Here is a 21085-nt window from a genome sequence, read left to right as displayed (position 1 = left end):
GAATCAGGCTTTTATTTAACCAAGAAATATTTATTAAGAATTAGAAATAACAAGATTACTTAATTATTTTGTTGATAAGCTTATGGTTTCATCTATATTCTGTTATGTACTTGACTTCTTACTGCCTGAGAACTTCGACTCACTCTCAACAACACCTCTCTCCAACATCCACCTCACAATTCACCACCTCAATTCACCACCTCAACTGTCATTCTTCCATTTATACTCCCAGCCATTCAAACGATCAGCCAATCATCCAGCATTCTACTGCTCATGTACTCCCCCCTCCTCTTTCACTCCACTTACCATATGTCTTCTACAAAACCAGCACTGACCATGTTTACAATATAAGCAGAGACATCACAGGGCTTCCTAGCAGTGGGATCTTGAGAGAGCTTTGCTAGAGCCGGTGAGAGAACCATTTTGAGAGCAGGACCCTGAGGTGGGACGGTCAAGGCGGTAGCCACAGGTGGGAACCTGACATCCTCGCCTTGGCGACAGCTAAGCAAATAAAGTCCTCACAACTATTTTTGGGAATCGTGGTTTTTCTTTTTCATCCACACCCAAAATAGAAATAGAACATAATCTCCAGTTTGAAACCCAAAAGCTGTCTTCCCCATCATATGACATTGACCAATAAAGAGGCTTTGAAATTATTAAAAATAAAGTTGACACAGATTTCTAGGATGAATAGTGAGAGATAATTTTCTAGGTTAGATTCTCTGTAGAAAAGGTAGTAACACAGAAAATACCCAGTGCCTGCAGGAAGAGGAGAACATTGCCGCCAAGGGAAGGAGAGCCTGCTGCTGCTGCTGCTCCTGCTGCTGTTGGATCACCACCTCCACCACCCTTCCCTGTGGGACTTCTGCCTGGCAGACGTGCATCTTGCAGGACCAGGCCTCAGGTACCCAGCCGGCTGTGACTGATTTCCACCACCTGTCTCTCTTTGGAGGGATACATAAGCCGGATGGCTGAGGTGGCCTGGGTTTTTTTTTTTTGGTGTATGTTGGTTGTGGGTTTTCTTTTTGGGGGGGGTTGTTTTAAGGTTGGGTGCCTGCCTGAGTGGTGGAAGCCTACATCGGGGCATGTGTCAATCACGGGAGTGATGGGGGAAGGGTGGGAGGCCAATGTATATCGAGGCTGGGTGGCAGATGCTGGTGGAAAGCTAGGGGCAGGTCACGTCAGATAAGAGGAACTAGGGAGACATGCATAATATCTGTCCCGTTCCGGGCCTGTCCAGAGCCAACAGACAGCTGGGGGATGCTTCACACTCTGGCCTTCGATTGCTGCTGTGCAATGCCAGGTCTGTTGCCCAAAAAACATCCCTCATCCATGATATGATATTGGATGAGGGCGCGGACCTGGCATGTATTACGGAAACCTGGCTGGATGAGGCTGCTGCTCCTATCCTCGCGGCCATGTGTCCGGCTGGGTTCTTGTATGCACAGCTGCCGAGGGTCGGTAGTCGGGGAGGGGGAGTGGCGGTTATTTACAGAAGGTCCCTGGTTCTCACCAGACCTCCTCTCTGTGAGACCAAAGTGGCAGACTGCATGTACTGGAGGTTGGGCCCAAAGGGCAGTCTAGGGATTCTGCTCGTGTACCGCCCACCCCGCTGCACGACGGACTCCCTGGCCGAGGTGCTGGAGGTGGTCTCGGCTGTGCGTGTACAGTCCCCAAACCTGCTGGTATTGGGGGACTTCAATGTACATTCAGAGGCCATCCTTACTGGGGCGCCTCGGGACTTCATGGAAACCATGGCTTCCTGGGAGTTGCACCTTATTACAATGGGGCCCACCCATGTAGCCGGTCATGCACTCAACCTTGTATTTGTCTCGGGAGAGGAGGGGAGTGATCTGAAAATTGGGGGTACATCCATCACCCCCTTGTCATGGTCAGACCACTACTTGGTGAGGGTGGACTTTTTGGTGCCACAAACCCTCCGTGGGGGTGGAGGACCTATTAAGATGGTCCGCCCCAGGCATCTTATGGATCCTGATGGATTCCTGAATGCACTTGGGGACTCTATGGAGCATGCATACAGCCACTCGGCTAAGACCCTGGTGGAGGGGTGGAATGCCGCAATCGCTGGGGCATTAGACCGGGTGGCTCCGAAATGCCCTCTCCCCCTGAATAGAGCTCAGACGGCACCGTGGTTCACCCCACGGTTGCGAATTCTGAGGCGGGAGGTGAGAAGGCTAGAGCGCCGGTGGCGGAAATCTCGCTCTGATGATGATCGGACACATGTTAGAGCGGCTGCGACAGCCTATCATGTGGCAATAAGGGCAGCAAAAAAAGATTTTTATACTGCCTCTATTGCATCTGCAGAGTGCTGTCCCAGGAGACTGTTCCAAGTGGTCCAGAGTCTGGTTGGTCCAGTTGCTCCGGAACCAATGGAACATGTTAAGGCCTCCTGTGACGAGTTTGCTAAACACTTTGCGGAGAAAATCGATCGTATTAAGAGTGCTATTCCATGCGCTGTGGACACAGTGAGCGAGCCAGAGGTGACCAGTGGTACCCTGGTGGTATGGTATCGGTTCCAGCTTCTTCCATCTGATGAAGTGGACAAGGTGCTTTCAACCTTAAAGCCAACCACTTGCTTACTCGATCCTTGCCCATCATGGCTCATTATGAGCTGCAAAGATAGACTGGGTGAGGGGATCAAGATGGTGGTAAATACATCTCTCGAAGAGGGAGTAATGCCATCAGCCCTCAAGGAGGCAGTAATCAAACCAATCTTAAAGAAGCCCTCCTTGGATCCCCAAGATCTGAACAACTTTCGCCCAGTCTCAAATTTGCCATTCTTAGGCAAGGCGGTTGAGCGGGTGGTGGCAAAGCAGTTGCAAGTGCACTTGGAGGAAGCGGATTATCTGGATCCATTTCAATCGGGCTTCAGGCCTGGACATGGGACTGAAACAGTCTTGGTCGCCTTGGTAGATGATATGAGGAGGGCGTGGGATAGGGGCGAATGCACCTTCCTTGTCCTCCTTGATCTGTCAGGGGCTTTCGATACCGTTGACCATGCTATCCTCCTGGACCACCTGAAGAGGTTAGGCATGGGGGCACTGTATTGCAGTGGTTCCATTCCTTCCTCTCTGGTAGGTACCAGAAAGTGGCATTGGAGGATGAGGTTTCGGATCCTTGGCCTCTCACTTGTGGTGTGCCACAGGGTTCCATCCTCTCCCCGATGCTGTTCAACATCTATATAAAGCCGCTGGGGGCAATCATCAGGAGATTTGGGCTGCAATGTCATCAGTATGCGGATGATAGGCAGCTCTATCTCTCATTTAAATCTTCACCGAGGTTGGCTGTAGAAACCCTGTCCAAGTGCCTGGAGTCAGTGAGTGGCTCGATGGGAAGGAATAAGCTGAAGTTGAACCCTGACAAAACCAAGGTTCTGCTTGTGGGAGACAAGAGAAGGCTGGGGGATGTTGACCTGGTGCTCAATGGGGTACAATTGCCCCTGAAAGACCAGGTCCACAGCCTGGGGGTCATTCTTGACTCCCAGCTGTCCATGGAGGCCCAAGTCTCGGTGTGAGCCGGGCGGCACTGTATCAACTCCATCTGATACGGAGGCTGCACCCTTACCTTCCCAACCATCTGCTCCCACCGGTGGTACATGCCCTAGTGACCTCTCGCCTAGACTACTGTAATGCGCTCTACATGGGGTTACCCTTGAAAACGGTCTGGAAGCTGCAACTGGTACAGAATGCGGCGGCTCATCTGATTAAAGGCAGCCGCCGGCAAGATCACATCACTCCAGTGCTGAAGGAGTTGCACTGGCTACCGGTTGTTTACCGGGCCCAATTCAAGGTGTTGGTTTTGACCTTTAAAACCCTATACGGTTTTAGCCCAGTCTATCTGAAGGAGCGCCTCCAGCATCGTCAGGGATGCTGCTCAACAAGATCAGCCTCAGAAGACCTTCTCTCGATCCCACCGGTTAAAACAGCTAAACTGGTGAGGACTAGAGAGAGGGCTTTTCCAATAGTGGCCCCCACCCTGTGGAACTCTCTCCCAAATGATCTCCGCCATGCCCCTTCTATGATGAGCTTCCGCCGGGCCTTGAAGACCTGGCTCTTCAGGCAGGCTTTTGGGATGGGTTAGGTTTTTACTTTTATGGTGTTAAATTTTAACATTTTAATGTATTGTTTTTTATCTTGTACGTCGCCCAGAGTGGCTGGACAGCCAGCCAAATGGGCGACTAATAAATTTAATAAATAATAATAATAAAGTAAGAAGAACACCAACAAACATACAAAAATAGTTCTCCATCTTTGGAGATGGTAGGTGTTGCCACCACTTATTATTATTTATTATTATTTTATTATTTATTAATTTTTTATACCGCCCGACTAGCATAGCTCTCTGGGCGGTGAACAGCAAATCAATACAAAATACAATAAAATCCAATAAAACATACAGCAAAGTACAGAGAATGGGAGATCTAAAAACAATTACAATACATTTTAAAACAGAATTAAGTTAGATTAAAAGCCCTGGAAAAGAGGAAGGTTTTAACCTGGCGCCGAAAGGACAGCAGCATCGGCACCAGGTGCACCTCATCGGACAGACTGTTCCACAGTCCGGGGGCCACCACAGAGAAGGCCCTAGTTCTTGTTACCACCCTCCGAGCCTCCCTGTGGGTTGGAGCTCGGAAGAGGGCCTTCGATGAAGAACGCAGTGTACGGGCGGGTCCATATTGGGAGAGGCGTTCCAACAGGTATTGTGGTCCCGCACCGTATATGGCTTTATAGGTCAAAACCAGCACTTTGAATTTGGCCCGGAAGCAAATTGGAAGCCAGTCCAAGCGGGCCAGAACAGGTGTTATGTGTTCGGACCGCTTAGTCCTTGTTATCAATCTGGCGGCCGCATTTTGCACTAGCTGTAGCTTCCGAACTGTCTTCAAAGGCAGCCCTACGTAGAGCGCATTGCAGTAGTCCAGTCGCGAGGTTACCAGAGCATGTACCACTGATGTAAGGTCCTCCCTGCTCAGATAGGGACATAGCTGGGCTACCAACCGAAGATGGTAGAACACATTCCGTGCCACCGAGGCTACTTGAGCCTCCAGTGACAAGGAAGGATCTAAAAGAACTCCCAAACTACGAACCCGCTCCTTTAGGGGGAGTGTAACCCCATCCAGGACAGGGTATATATCCACCATCTGATCAGAGAAATCCCTCACCAACAGCATCTCAGTCTTGTCTGGATTGAGTCTCAGTTTGTTAGCTCTCATCCAGTCCATTATCGAGGCCAGGCAACGGTTCAGCACATCAACAGCCTCACCTGAGGAGGATGAAAAGGAGAAGTAGAGTTGCGTGTCATCAGCATACTGATGACCACGCACTCCGAAACTCCTGATGACCGCACCCAACGGTTTCATGTAGATGTTGAAAAGCATTGGAGACAAGACCGACCCCTGCGGGACTCCACATTGGAGAACCCACGGTGTCGAACAATGTTCCCCAAGCACTACCTTCTGGAGACGACCCGCCAAGTAGGAGAGGAACCACTGCCAGGCAGTACCACCAACTCCCAACTCCGCGAGCCTCTCCAGAAGGATACCATGGTCGATGGTATCAAAAGCCGCTGAAAGATCAAGGAGAATCAACAGAGTTACACTCCCTCTGTCTCTCTTCCGACATAGGTCATCATACAGGGCGACCAAGGCTGTCTCAGTGCCAAAACCAGGCCTGAAACTCGATTGAAATGGATCTAGATAATCGGTTTCATCCAACAGTGCCTGGAGCTGGCCAGCAACCACTCGTTCCAAGATCTTCCCCAGGAATGGAACATGCGCTACTGGTCTGTAGCTGTTGAAATTATCTGGGTCCAAGGAAGGTTTTTTCAGAAGTGGTCTCACTGCCACCTCTTTCAGAGGGCCAGGGACCACTCCCTCTCGTAAAGAGGCGTTTATCACCTCCCTGGCCCAACTAGCTGTTCCATCCCTGCTAGTTTTTATTAGCCAAGAGGGGCAAGGATCCAGTATCGAAGTGGTTGCACATACCTGTCCAAGCACCTTGTCCACGTCCTCGAGCTGAACGAACTGAAACTCATCCAATAAAACATGACAAGACTGTGCTCCAGACACCTCATTTGGATCAACTGCTATAAACTGGGAGTCTAAGTCCCGACGGATGCATGAGATATTATTTTGGAAGTGTCCAGCAAACTCATCACAGCGGGCCACCGATGACTCTGACATGTCCTGAGGGCCAGAATGAAGTAGCCCTTATCATATGCTCAGAGGCAGGCATCATCCAGGATTCGTTGGGGGAAGCCATGTGGTTTACATTTGTGTTGAATGTGCTTTAAAGGTCTGGTGCGATCATGCATTTCTATCATGTCTCCTCTTAGCTTTTTTCTACAGCAAAAATCCCCAAATGTTGCAACACTTGAGCATTTTGATTGCCCATTTCTCTACCTCTTCCACCTCTAGAATGCTATTTTTGCAGACAGGCAACCAGAACTGTAGACAGTATTCACTAATAGGCCACCACTCACCATATGCTGAGAGGCACACGTTACCAAATTCTTCCAAGCTGCACAGGAAGTGGAGTGGACTGTGAAAGACCAACCCAAATTGTGTTTAAATTTTTACAAATTTATAGGGCGCTACAGTATCTCAGAGAGGGGGTCAGGTCTCCTGCTCAACTGGTACATTCACTATAGCTGCCCAATTTCCCTGCTTTATAAAGGTTGATAGAAATATCTGTGGGCTATAGGTATGTTCTTAAACCGCAAGGATTTTTTACCTATTAGTGAATCTCTCTGTTTTAATCTAGGAGGTAAGAAATGGGATCCTGTGCAAGTTTCCTGAGAATGGATTGATCATTTGTATGCTTACCGGATTTCCTCCCCTGCAATCATGCTTAGTGTAGGTGAAACTGACTACAGGGGATGGGGAGGGGAGGAGGAGGAAGGGCAGGGGTAGGGGAGGAGGAAGGGGAAGGAAGGGGATGGGAGCAGGCAGGAGGGGGAGGGGAGGAGGAGGCAGGTGTGATCATATGCATGCTCTTTGAGTTAAGTGGGATTTACAGTGGAGTGGTATTGAAAAGGGGATAGAGAAAAGTTTTTCTCCCTCTCTCACAGTATGAGAACTCGTGGACATTCAAAGAAGCTGAATGTTGGAAGATTCAGGACAGACAAAAGGAAGTACTTCTTTACTCTGCGCATAGTTAAACTATGGAATTTGCTCCCACACGATACACTAATGGCCACCAGCTTGGATGGCTTTAAAATAAGATTGGACAAATTCATGGAGAACAGGGCTATCAATGGCTACTGGCCGTGTGGCTGTGCTCTGCCACCCTAGTCAGAGGCAGCATGCTTCTGAAAACCAGTTGCCAGAAGCCTCAGGAGGGGAGAGTGTTCCTGCACTCGGGTCCTGCTTGTGGGCTTCCCCCAGGCACCTGGTTGGCCACTGTGAGAACAGGATGCTGGACTAGATGGGCCACTGGCCTGATCCAGCAGGCTCTTCTTACATTCTTATGTACTCCTGTGCAATCATGCTTAGGATAGATGAAACTGACCTGTGGGAGGAGAAAGAGGGCAGGAATGGGAGGGAAGGAGATTGGGTGGCCAGGCTCTGGGCAGAGGGGAAGCCCCTTTCCTTTCCAAAAGGAAAACACTGTGAACAGTATCATTCCTTTTCAGCATTTCCCCCACCTTTTTATTCTACAGCAGGCACTTGTAGCCTCCCACCCAAATTTAAACCAAAGCTGTCCCTGGCCACATCCACACCAGGCCTTTATTTCACTTTGAACCGTCATGGCTTCTCTCAAAGAATCCTGGGAAGTGTAGTTAGTGAAGGGTGCTGAGAGTTGCTAGGAGACACCCTGTTCCCCTCACAGACCTTCAATCAGAGTGGCTGACCATTAAACCAGTCTGGCCACTAAAGTTCTGTCAGTGGAATAGGAGTCTCCTCTCAGGACCATTCACAAACTACACTTCCCAGGATTCTTTGGGGAAAGCCATGACTGTCTCATGTGAAATCAAGTTCTGGTGTGGGTGTGGCCCCGATTAGCCAAGCCCACCAGCTGTGAGTCTGGGTTTTAGAACACTGACAGTTGGTTCTTACTGAGCATGCACAACTTTATCTTTCAGTTCAATGCAAACGTTCTTTAATTAATTAAAAATCAGCCAGGCATTTTTTTAACTTTTAAACTGCAGATGAAGGTCAGAGTATGGGGCAAGGTCAGTAATAGGATTACAGGTACTCTGTGAACATGGCTGATTTTTAATGAATTTCAACAGATTATAAAAAGTCCAAAATGGCTCTGGGTTTTTTTTCTCTTTTTAGACTTTGAACTCTCTGTTCTCTCAGACTGCTTTGTTTATCGCCATGAAAATTTAGAGGCTTGTTAAGCAAGAGTTTCTGAGTTCAGGACTGTCAGTTTTGTCCAGTTTTGTTTTGAAATGAGCTTATGGGAAACATCGGAATGGCATGGGGGTATTTTCAATTTAACATTGCAGAATGCGAAAACTCCATGCTGGCTATAGTACACAGCCACTCTCGTGGCTACATAATAATGTGGCAGGGAGATTTATATCTGCCGTTTTGATGTGAAGTAAGGGAGCTACTGTCACTGAAGGTCTTTCCACACTCCAAGCATTGGTAAGGTTTTTCCCCTGTATGAGTTCTGTGATGCAAAGAAAGGTGGCTACTCCCCCTGAAGCTCTTTCCACACTCCAAGCATTTAGTAAGTAGTAGTAATTTATTATTGCTTTAAGCCATAGGCCATCACAAAATGCAGCAATTATAAAACAGCATCAGATAAACACAGCTAAAACCATTTACAAAACATTAAAAGGCTTTAAAATCTTGGATATGGATCCTGCGCGGCTTTCTACGGCCAATGCCAAGTTGGCCACGGAGACTGTCACCTGTTTAACATTATCGCTCAATAACTCCACTATCAGCTCCTGGGGGCATTTGCCTGGCGAAAGATGAATGAGAGGGGCCAGGAATTTCCGTCTGGGGTTGTCATACAGCGGACAGTGCAACAAATAATGGGCGATGTCTTCTACAGAGTTATATCCAAAAATACAACTCTGTTTCTCTAGTGGGATTCCTAGGTATCTCCCATCTAAATAGGCATCTGTTGGAATCGAAGTTCCGAGAAGGCTCTACGTAATGGAGCGTGTGGTAAGACCTCCAGGTACTGTGACTTAACATGATTAAGTTTGAGTTGGGGGTACCATGGGGAAAAGGAAGCTATTAAGATAGACACCTGGTGTCGGGCCGCATCCTGGTTGAAAACCCAACCCCTAAGGGCACGTTGACTAAGAGTCAACAACTCCCCCAAGGGGAGATTGTACCGCTCCAGCATTTTTTGGTAGTGAGAGGCCCATCCCCTGTCTTTCAATTGCTCCTCCCAGCACTGTTTGCTAAGGGAAGAGGCGGGGGTCCTATATAATCTGCGCCAGTATCCGAAGAAAGCCAAATCTATTCTGGCTGCCAGTGAGGGTAGGCCGAGCTCCGCTCTGAGATGCACAGCAGGGGTTCCTGCAGGTAGCCCTAAGGTCTGTCTCAGGAACTTGTTTTGCAAGATTTCTATCTCCCGCTTTACAAGTTCCTCCCAGAGTTCCGCTCCATATAATATGGAGGCTAAAATTTTTGCAACGAAGACCTTAATCATTGGGCTGACCAGTTGGCCCCCTCTGACGTAAAAAAAACCTCCTGAGTTGTGCTGAGGATCTGGCACCAACAAATTTACTTGACCTTAGGTGGGACTTCCAGGAAAGGTTCTCAGTGAAACAAATGCCCAGATATTTAAATAGGTGAACCTGTTCGAGGGGGTGAACATTGAGGACCCAGTTTGCAATTGTCCTCTTCTTACCAAAGGTCATTATCATAGAATCATAGAATCGTAGAATTGGAAGGGGCCTATAAGGCCATTGAGTCCAACCCCCTGCTCAATGCAGGAATCCAACTCCAAGCATACCTGAAGTGGCTATCCACCTAACTAACTAATCTTAGTTTTGGTGTAATTAATGGTCAAATGGTGCTCTGAACAATAAGTGCCAAGCCGGGTTAACATTCTTTTAAGGCCGATTTTATTTAGAGATAACAAAGCCAGATCATCAGCATAGAGCAGGAGGGAGATTTTACGGTTGCTGATGGAAGGGGGGGGAAAGAGGGAGAGGTCATTGCAGGAACAATGTCATTTATGAAAAAATTAAATAAAAAAGGGGCCAAAATGCAACCCTGCTTCACTCCTCTTTTGATCTGAATCGCTCGAGAGAGAGTACCCTGCAGGCACAGATGCACTTGCAAGGAATTGGCTTGGTGGAGAGACCGAATAAGATGAAGCAGTCTCTTATCAATATTGGTCTGGGGCATTTTTTGTCATAATAGCTCCCTATCTATAAGGTCGAATGCAGAAGTGAGGTCTACGAAAGCTACATACAGGGATTTGTTTGGGGCCCCTGATGGACTTAAAATTACATGCTGCAAAACAAATGCCTGATCGATGGTGGTCTTGCCTTTCCTGAATCCCACTTGCTCCTCATGAAAGATGGAATTATTAGTTTCCCAGACGAGGAGCTTATTTAATAAATATCATCCATATAATTTAGAGGTGACATCGAGAAGGCTGATAGCTCTGTAATTCCTCGGGTCCGAGGCCTCTCCCTTCTTGAATATAGGAACAACTAAGCTGGAGCGCCAACCTGAGGGAATAACACCAGTCACATTAATATAGGTAAATAAAGATGCCAATACTGGTGCCCACCAGTTGGTGTCTGATAAGAATACCTCAGGGGGAATCATATCCTCACCTGGGGCCTTGCCAGGGTGGAGCTGGGAAATTAAATCCAAAATTTCGGAGTTGGTGACAGGTGGCCAAGATGGCAGGGTGGAGATATTCCCTGGAGCTACAGAGAACTTATATTGCCTCCAAAGATGCTGGAAAAGTGAGAAACCCATGTTTCAGACGGAATTGGTAGAGCTACCCAGTAATTGAAACATGTAAGTCCAGCTTGAATCAAATCCCAAAATTTAGGCTCATTCCTTTCACTCAGTGCAAGGGCCAGGGCTTTCCAGTTGTCGGCATGAAAGGCCCTTCCCCCCCCCAATTAGAGATTTATATTCTCTCCGACAACATTGGAAAAGAGATATGGAGCCAGTACAGGCTGGCACTCTAGATAGATGGCGAAGTTCCCTTTTCTTGGCTCTGCATTCACAATCATACCAAGATCGGGGTCTACATGGAGTTTTACTAACTAAATTTGAGGTGACAATAGGTCTGATTTCACTGATTATGTCCTGGTAGATCTGGAAAATGTGCCTGGGGGATTCGGCTGCCATAGAACGGAGATGGAGAAATTTATCCGACTGCAACATCTGATCCAAATTAGTACCTATTTCCTGGGACCATTTAAGACGTCTAATCCCCTGTAGATGTCCAGGCATATGGAGGTCTGCTTTTACGGTGGAGCGGAAGTTTTGCGTATAAAGTTGAAGTTTTAACGGGAAGTGATCACTTTCTATCCTGTCCTCTAAGGTCATTCTTTGGATGAAGGGGATGATGGTAGGCATTCCAATGATATAATCGATGACACTAGGTCCCTTCTACTCCAAGCATTGATAAGGTTTGTCTCCTGTGTGAGTTCTTTGATGCGAAGTAAGGGTGCTACTGTGACTGAAGCTCTTTCCACACTTCAAGCATTTACAAGATTTCTCCCCTGTATGAGTTCTGTGATGCAAAGAAAGGTGGCTACTCCACCTGAAGCTCTTTCCACACTCCAAGCATTTATTTTATTTATTTATTAAATTTATTACTCGACCATCTGGCTGGTTGTCCAGCCACTCTGGGCGACGTACAAGATAAAAACAATACATTAAATGTTAAAATTTAAAAACCTAACAATAAAAACCTAACCCATCCCAAAAGCCTGCCTGAAGAGCCAGGTCTTCAGGGCCCGGCGGAAGCTCATCATAGAAGAGGCATGGCAGATATCATTTGGGAGAGAATTCCACAGGGTGGGGGCCACTATTGAAAAGGCCCTTTCTCTAGTCCTCACCAGTTTAGCTGTTTTAATTGGTAGGATCGAGAGAAGGTCTTCTGAGGCTGATCTTGTTGAGCGGCATCCCTGACAATGCTGGAGGTGCTCCTTCAGATAGACTGGGCTAAAACCGTACAGGGTTTTAAAGGTCAAAACCAACACCTTGAATTGGGCCCGGAAAGCAACCGGTAGCCAGTGCAATTCCTTCAGCACAGGAGTGATGTGATCTTGCCGGTGGAAACCTTTAATCAGACGAGCCGCCGCATTCTGTACCAGTTGCAGCTTCAAGACCGTTTTCAAGGGTAACCCCATGTAGAGCGCATTACAGTAGTCTAGGCGAGAGGTGACCAGGGCATGTAGCACCGGTGGGAGCAGATGGTTGGGAAGGTAAGGGCGCAGCCTCCATATCAGATGGAGTTGATACAGTGCCGCCTGGCTCACAGCCAAGACTTGGGCCTCCATGGACAGCTGGGAGTCAAGAATGACCCCCAGGCTGTGGACCTGGTCTTTCAGGGGCAATTGTACCCCATTGAGCACCAGGTCAACATCCCCCAGCCTTCCCTTGTCTCCCACAAACAGTACCTCAGTTTTGTCAGGGTTCAGCTTCAGCTTATTCCTTCCCATCCAGCCACTCACCGACTCCAGGCACTTGGACAGGGTTCCTACAGCCAACCTCAGTGAAGATTTAAATGAGAGATAGAGCTGCGTGTCATCCGCATACTGATGACATTGCAGCCCAAATCTCCTGATGATTGCCCCCAGCGGCTCTATATAGATGTTGAACAGCATCGGGGAGAGGATGGAACCCTGCGGCACCCCACAAGTGAGAAGCCAAGGATCGAAAACCTCATCCTCCAATGCCACTCTTTGGTACCGACCAGAGAGGAAGGAATGGAACCACTGCAATACAGTGCCCCCCATGCCTAACCTCTTCAGGCGGTCCAGGAGGATAACGTGGTCAACGGTATCAAAAGCCGCTGAGAGATCAAGGAGGACAAGGAAGGTGCATTCGCCCCTATCCCACGCCCTCCTCATATCATCTACCAAGGCGACCAAGGCCGTTTCAGTCCCATGTCCAGGCCTGAAGCCCGATTGAAATGGATCCAGATAATCCGCTTCCTCCAAGTGCGCTTGCAACTGCTTTGCCACCACCCGCTCAACCGCCTTGCCTAAGAACGGCAAATTTGAGACTGGGCGAAAGTTGTTCAGATCTTGGGGATCCAAGGAGGGCTTCTTTAGAATTGGTTTTATTACTGCCTCCTTGAGCGCTGATGGCATTACTCCCTCTTCCAGGGACGTATTTACCACCGCCTTATCCCCTTGCCCAGTCTATCCTTGCAGCTCATAATGAGCCACGATGCGCAAGGGTCGAGTAAGCAAGTGGTTGGCTTTAAGGTTGAAAGCACCTTGTCCACTTCATCAGAAGGAAGAAGCTGGAACTGATCCCACACCACCAGTGCACCACTGGCCGCCTCTGGCTCGCTCACTGTGTCCACAACGCACGGAATAGCACTCTTAATACGATCCAGTCCCATACCTTCCTCCCATGCACACTAGTTAATCAAATAAGTCACAGAGACAATTTTCTTAGGTAAAAAGAATAAAGGGTATTTACTCATGACCTTCATATGTTTAAGAAAACATAGGCTCTAGCTTAGATAGAAAATAATCTGTAGTCTCAGTCCATTTTCAGTCATTATTGAGGATGCTCCTGGAAGGAACATCTGCCTGTTCCCTCTGCTAAAGGTTTATAGAGAATATGCAAAAGGCATCAATATCCCCGAACAAAGGAGGAGGAAGAAGTAAATAACCCCACCCTTTAAGGAAGTTCCATCATGGTAAGGAAAAATAGAGTTATCCCCAATACTAGTTGGAGGGAACATCGCAGAATTGCTTCCATCTATAATGTGAGTAACTGTTGGACATGCTCCCTACAGGGCTAGTTCTAAAGGGCGGCCAGGTGAGGCACTGACCCAAGGGCCCCTGGAGTTACAGTGGGGCCCTCAGCTGCCCCTCTGCTCTCCTTCCACGATCTGTGCCCCCAACCTCCCTACCAGTCTCCTATCTTTTACCATTGCCCTTAACAAAGATGGCGGCCGTGGTTTTCCCCACCATGGCCGCCATCTTCGTTAAGGGCAATGGTAAAAGACAGGAGACAGGTAGGTGGGGGATGTGGGAGGGCACGTGTCCTGGCTCCCTACTCACTGTCCATGGGGAGGGAGGCATTCCCCTTGTACCAATCCCTTTGACTGAAGAGAACATCACTGACGGGACCCCATTTTTATTTAAATATTCATTTATTTGATTTATATCCCACCCTTCCTCCCAGCAGGAGCCCAGGGCAGCAAACAAAAGCACCAAAAACTCTAAAACATCATAAAACAGACCCTAAAATACACTAAAGCAAAACATCTTTAAAAATGTTTCTTAAAAAAGCTTTGAAAAAAATCTAAGATTAAAAACATTTTTCAAAAGGTTTAACAACATATTAAAAAGCAATTCCAATTTTATGCCTTTGGAATGGAAATGGTAAAGCGCAAATTCTACCTGGGACATAGCATCTATGGCCCAACAACATGGGGTTTAGTATGTCCTGCCAAAATTGGATGAGTTCTGTCTTTTGGGAAACCAGACCAAAGGAAAGAAAGGCATAGAGATTGGTGCAAGTAAATGCAAACATCATTTCACCCTTGAAGGGGACTGGAGAAAAAACCACACCCAGAATCCCACTTTCTGCCGACATTATCATGATTTTCATGCTTCCTGTAACTATTCTATTGATAACACGATGCATTGTTCTGCCTTTACCAATTCTGGTGGTCATCAGGCATGGGACTGTACATACCTGAACAACTGGGGAGCGTGTTTTCGGAACGGGAATACCAACCCTCATGATCCAGGTGGTGGTGTCCCTTGGCGGGGAATAACGAGCCCCTACTACCAAAGGTAGTAATTTCAACCATGGAAAACATGGTCTTCCCCCTTCCACAAAGGCCCATGGGAAGCTCTATTAGAACATTATTGTTCTGGACATGAAGCCTATAAAGTATTACCAAAATATTGGATTGGCTCCTGCTATGTTGCCTGCATTATACCAGCTGTCAGAGTCACTCAGGTACTCCCAGTTGGAAGAATCAGGAATAAGTCAGGCTCACCAATCAGAGAAAAAAGAGAGAAATCAAAATCTGCTCCCCTTTGTGCACAATGAGACACAGAAAACTGCAGACCTTTAATGATAGGCTCAGTAATAGGGTGGTCTTTCCTGCCCTTGGTTGGCACGGCCGCTCTAGGTTCTGGAGTATTGAGGCTTCAATCTGTAGTGGAAAGTCTTGCAAATGAGATCAAAAAGCTCTTCCTGTGGCCTCTAAGGCTATAAAGACCCTATCCGCAACCCAAACCCAAAAAAGGAAAACGGTTCTCCAAAAGAGCACTGGATGGTTTACTCGCAACGGACAGAGGGACTTGCGCCATCATTTATAAGGTTTCTCCCCCATATGAGTTCTTTGATGCAAAGAAAGGTTGGTACTCCACCTGTAGCTCTTTCCACACTCCAAGCATTTATAATGTCTCTCCCCTGTATGAGTTCTGTGATGCAAAGAAAGGTGGCTATGCCACCTGAAGCTCTTTCCACACTCCAAACATTTATAAGGTTTGTCTCCTGAGTGAATTCTTTGATGCGAAATAAGGGTGCTACTCTGACTGAAGCTCTTTCCACACTCCAAGCATTTATAAGGTTTGTCTCCTGAGTGAGTTCTTTGATGCGAAATAAGGGTGCTACTCTGACTGAAGCTCTTTCCACACTCCAAGCATTTATAAGGTTTGTCTCCTGAGTGAGTTCTTTGATGCGAAATAAGGGTGCTACTCTGACTGAAGCTCTTTCCACACTCCAAACATTTATAAGGTTTGTCTCCTGAGTGAGTTCTTTGATGCGAAATAAGGGTGCTACTCTGACTAAAGCTCTTTCCACACTCCAAGCATTCATAAGATTTCTCCCCTGTATGAGTTCTGCGATGCAAAGTAAGGTTGCTACTCCGACTGAAGGTATTTCCACACTCAAAGCATTGATAAGGTTTCTCCCCTGTGTGAGTTCTTTGATGCGAAGTAAGGGAGCTACTCTGACTAAAGCTCTTTCCACACTCCAAGCATTGATAAGGTTTGTCTCCTGTGTGAGTTCTTTCATGCAAAGTAAGGGAGCTACTCTGACTAAAGCTCTTTCCACACTCCAAGCATTGATAAGGTTTCTCCCCTGTGTGAGTTCTTTGATGCGAAGTAAGGTGGCTACTCCGACTGAAGCTCTTTCCACACTCCAAGCATTTATAAGATTTGTCTCCTGTGTGAGTTTGTCTCCCCTCTTGTCTCTTTGCTCCATCTTGACTCTTCAGTTTCTGCTTCTGCACCTGCTCCTCAGCATTTTCCAGTGATACTTCAGATGGTTCTCCCTCAGCCTTGGCCCCCCAGATGTATCCTGATGGAATGACAAGGAAAGGTGAGAAAACGCTGTGAAGAAATCCTGTGAATATATTATGATTTGTACTTTGAAAATGTATTTCTGGGACCTCTATTGATATCAGAGTTTAAATGCCAAAGCTTGAGGCCTTGTATGGAGTTAGTTTAGCAATAGGTGCTTGGTAACAGGTTGTGAAAAGAGATGCAGAGAGAGACAATTGTAGCAAAAATCTGCTCTCTTGTCCCTCCATTTAAGGTGGACAGCCCAGTACTTATGCACTGCTGGAATTTACAAACCTAGAATGGATCCTGTCAAAAAGGGAAATGGCCCTTTGCACTGCCCAGAGGGCAGCTCACGTCCCCTCCCTCCCAGCCAAAATGTTAGTCCTCTGTTGCATGCAACATGAGATAGTGCTGGAAGATGAGACACCCAGGACAGCTGGCACTCTGCAAGCTACTGGGGAAGAACAACGGACAAGTACGAGTAGTGCTGTGACTAATGATGCAGCTGGGTCAAAGCCAAAAGGAAGCCCAGAGGCTGATGCGCACAGATGTGAAAGGAGTATCCAGAGTTGCACGATGTACATAATAGGAACATGGAATGTAAGAAGCATGAACCAGGGAAAGTTAGAAATTATCAAGCAAGAAATTGAACGCATCAACATTACAATAATTGGTTGTGAAATAAAGTGAAGTGGAATGAAATAAAATGGATGGGAATGGGACATTTTCAGACAAGTAAAAAATATTTTAAGCAGGAAATGATAAATTAAAAAGAAACCGGGTTGCTTTAATAGTGGGAAGTGACGTAGGAGAAGCCATTAGGAGCTATAATGCAAAGTCTGAGTGAGTGATATCAGGGAGATTTAATGGGAAACCTATCAACATAACCATCACCTAAGTCTAGGCTCCAAGAGCAAACACAGAAGAAGAGCAAATTGAGAGATCTTATGCAGCCGTCAGGAAGAAATTAAAGGGAAATTTAGACCAAAAGTAGGGATGTTGAATACGCAACAGGGGAACACACTGACTGACTGAGATAAAATAAAAGGAAGCAATACAATGAAGAACACTGTAAAAGAGATGCAAGGATGACAGATTCATTCATGGAGGAACCCTATGATGAAAACCAGAAATTTTAGAATGTGAGGTGAACGCTGCTCTTAAAATACTTAGAAGAAAGAAATCACCAGGAATAGATGGCATACCAATAGAGTTCCTACAAGCTACTGAGACTGAATCTGTCCAAAGTTTGACAAAACTTTGTCAACAAATATGGGGAAAAAAATAGTCCACAGACTGGAAGCGTTCAATATACATCCCAACTGCAAAGAAAGGGGATCCCAGAGAATGCAGTAGTTATCGAATGATTGCCTTAATATCCCAAGTAAAGTAATGCTCAAGATTCTATAACAAAGGCTCTCATCATGTATGGAGCGAGAAGTGCCAGATGTCCAAGCTGGTTTTAGAAAGGGAAGAGGTACCACAGATCGTATTGCAAACATACGCTGGATAATGGAACGGAGCAAGGAATTTCAGAAGGTAATCACACTGTGCTTTATAGACTATAGCAAAGGCTTTGACTGTGTAGATTATGAAAAACGATGGAATGTTTTAAAACAAATGGGGGTGCCACTGTTGACGTGTGTGCGTTGTTGCGTGAAACAGCACACATTACGTTGGAGTTAAGTTGAGCAAGAAACTTCTTCAGAGCATTAGATCATGTTAAGAGTCTTTATTAAGACATTATGGCCAAAGGCTTAAGAGTAAATACATGTAGAGTTTCAACCCCCCTTCTTCTCTCTCCAAAAGCAAAGTTAAGACAGCCTCTCAGTTCAGAGGCATGATGCAGAAGACACAGCTTAACACAGAGAGCTGCTAGAACTTTTCCCAGTCTATCGCGATGGTTACCATAGCAACAGCCTTGGCAGTCCGTTCCCAGACTGGGCAAAGACATAACTCCCCCTAGTTACAGTTTTGCAGACTTGATGGAAAACAGACTCAGTGACAGTGCGGTTCAATGGTCAACAGCCACAGCATCCAATTGTCCTCATGCACAACCTATACTCTGAACGAGAGGCTATTGCAAGGACAGAATATGGAGGAACCAATTGGTTCCTCGTCGGAAAGGGTGTGAGACAGGAGTGTATTTTATCACCATATTTCTTTAATCTATATGCAGAATTTATGCGGAAAGTGGGCCTTGGACCAAGATGAAGGAGGTGTGAAAATTGGAGGGAGAAATATCAATAATTGAAAATATACAGACGATACCATACTACTAGCAGAAACCAGCAATGATTTGAAACGAATGCTGATGAAAGTTAAAGAGGAAAGCACAAAAGCAGGACTACAGATGAACGTCAAGAAGACTAAAGTAATGACAATATAAGATTTATTTAACTTCAAAGTTGGTAACGAGGACACTAAACTTGTCAAGGATTATCAATACCTTGGCACAATCATTAACCAAACTAGAGATAATAATCAGAAGAAGTCTTGAACTGGGGAGTGTAGCTTTGAGAAAAGATCCTCAAATGCAAAGATGTATCACAGAATACCAAAGTTAAGATCTTTCACACCATGGTATTCTCTATCTCTACGTATGGATGTGAAAGTTGGACAGTGAAAAGTAAAATCAACTCATTTGAAATGTGGTGCTGGAGGATAGCTTTGCGGGATCCACGGATAGTGAAAAAGACAAATAACCGGGTGATAGAACAAATTAAACCCAGAACTATCACTAGAAGCTAAAATGATGAAACTGAGGTTATCATACTTTGTGTGATGGAGGGGGGCCTTTAGGCAAAATACCCAATTCACACAGCAGTTGTGGTCAGTGGCTAAGGTACCAGTTCAGACCCAACCCTCTCCTGAATGAACACACACTGGTAAATAGAAATAACTGTATTAAAGAATAAAAAAGGTGCGCAGTTACAGCAGCAAAATAGTTCCTTAATATCAGCACCCAAAAGGGGCAAGGTAAAACATAGGGAGTTCAGTCACAACAGAAAAGAAGAAAGCTATCTAGCCTAGTCTATACTGACACCCAGGTAGACAGTTGCAGAGAGAGGAACAGGCAGGAGAGTTGATGCAAAATGGAACCTCAGCAGGCAACGTCAGAGAGGCATGATGGGACCCAGGAGAGGAACGAAAGCTAAGGTTTGAGCGCCATATTTATGGCAAACTCCCCAGCAACAGGCCGGATCCAATTAACGAATTGGGAAATTTCTTCATGAAAAAAGGGCCCATCAATCACTGGCCAAATGAAACATCCTCCCTAAAACTTCCCAGACTTTACGACCTTGATGGAGCCTGGCTTCTACTGGTAAGGTGGTGTTAGGGTGGGCCTCTGATTACCCACAGCTGGGAAATAAAACTGCCCACTTATAGTTCTAATGAAATGCAAATGGACTGCCTTGAAGTCGATTCCGACTTATGGCGACCCCATGAATAGGGTTTTCATGGTAAATGGTATTCAGAGGTGGTTTCCCATTGCCTTCCTCTGAGGCTGAAAGGCAGCGACTGGCCCAAGGTCACCCAGGGAGCTTCATGGCTGTGTGGACATTTGACAAATCATACACCCCAGGAAAAGGGAGGGTGTATTCTATGAGATGCAAGTCGTTCCCAGCTAAAATAATGAAGAGGAAATAGGGGGAAATATGTAATTTGTGGTGACCACTCCAAAATCTGCTGTGGGCTATGAAAAATCAATCACTTGAGCAAAGTGGATAGTGTCCTCTGGGAGATGCCACTGCATCCTGCCTGGAATGGTTTTTCTTGTGGACACCCAGTTCCTTATTTTTTTATATACACTGGTATGTTAGAGAAGACACCCTCCCCTTTCCTGGGAGGTATGATTTGTCCTGGTCCAGAGCAGATTTGGGGTGGGCACCCCAGTTACTTATTTTTTATGATTTTATGACATCATTATGTATTTATGATAATATCAGAAGCCTGGTGATTCTGATTGCATAAATATATTGTTATTCTGGACGGGGAGAGTCCCCCAATCACAGCGACATATCATACTGGGCACCCCAACATATATTTTGGGGTTCAGACCTGTTAACTTTGGCTTGAAGTTGCTGTAGCTGTCAACTTTTCTTCTTTTTTAGTGTTTTGAGCTTTCGAGCAAATAAGGAACTGGGAACCAACTTCAGCCGCGTGACGTTCCCGAGGGATGCTTCGATCCGGCCCCAACTCAGCCAGCCCAGCTCAGGGGAGAGGCAGAGAGGACGGGGCAGAGCTGCAGCCTCCGATCGGGAGGGTCTGCGGGGAGGGGGCGCTTAAGGGGGTCCTCGCCCCTTCCATCCTCCCCTCCGGCCCCATTGCATACCTTCCTTTCGAGGCTCCCCCCGCGCAACCCCACTCGCCATCATCGCTGAGCACGAAGAGGGGCTCCTCCGGCGCTTCCAGCCTGTATTTCTCGCAGAGAGGCGGGGCAGGAAAAGGAAGTCCCTCCTTTGCGCTCTTTCCTTCAGCTCTCTTGTCGTTTGTTAACCCTTCAAGAGCAAAGTGGCTGAAGCTCCTCGGCTGCTTCACGCGGAGAGGGAGGGGAGGCGGGAAGCCCCTTTCTGGCCGGTGACCCTTCTCCATAATAACAATAAAAATGCCATGCACGTTTTTAAAAAGG

At 46.7% G+C, this 21085-nt stretch overlaps 1 pseudogene; it reads right to left on the bottom strand.

The window, feature by feature from the left end:
* LOC133381636 (zinc finger protein 208-like) overlaps positions 1–20883 on the bottom strand; it is a 40982-nt pseudogene extending 20099 nt beyond the window's left edge.
* Between the last annotated feature and the right edge of the window lie 202 nt (positions 20884–21085).

The sequence above is a fragment of the Rhineura floridana genome, chromosome 3 (genome assembly GCF_030035675.1).
Source record: "Rhineura floridana isolate rRhiFlo1 chromosome 3, rRhiFlo1.hap2, whole genome shotgun sequence".
NCBI classification, from domain to species: Eukaryota; Metazoa; Chordata; class Lepidosauria; order Squamata; family Rhineuridae; genus Rhineura; species Rhineura floridana.
Note: the sequence above shows the minus strand (reverse complement) of the source record. Positions and strands in the feature narration are given on the sequence as shown.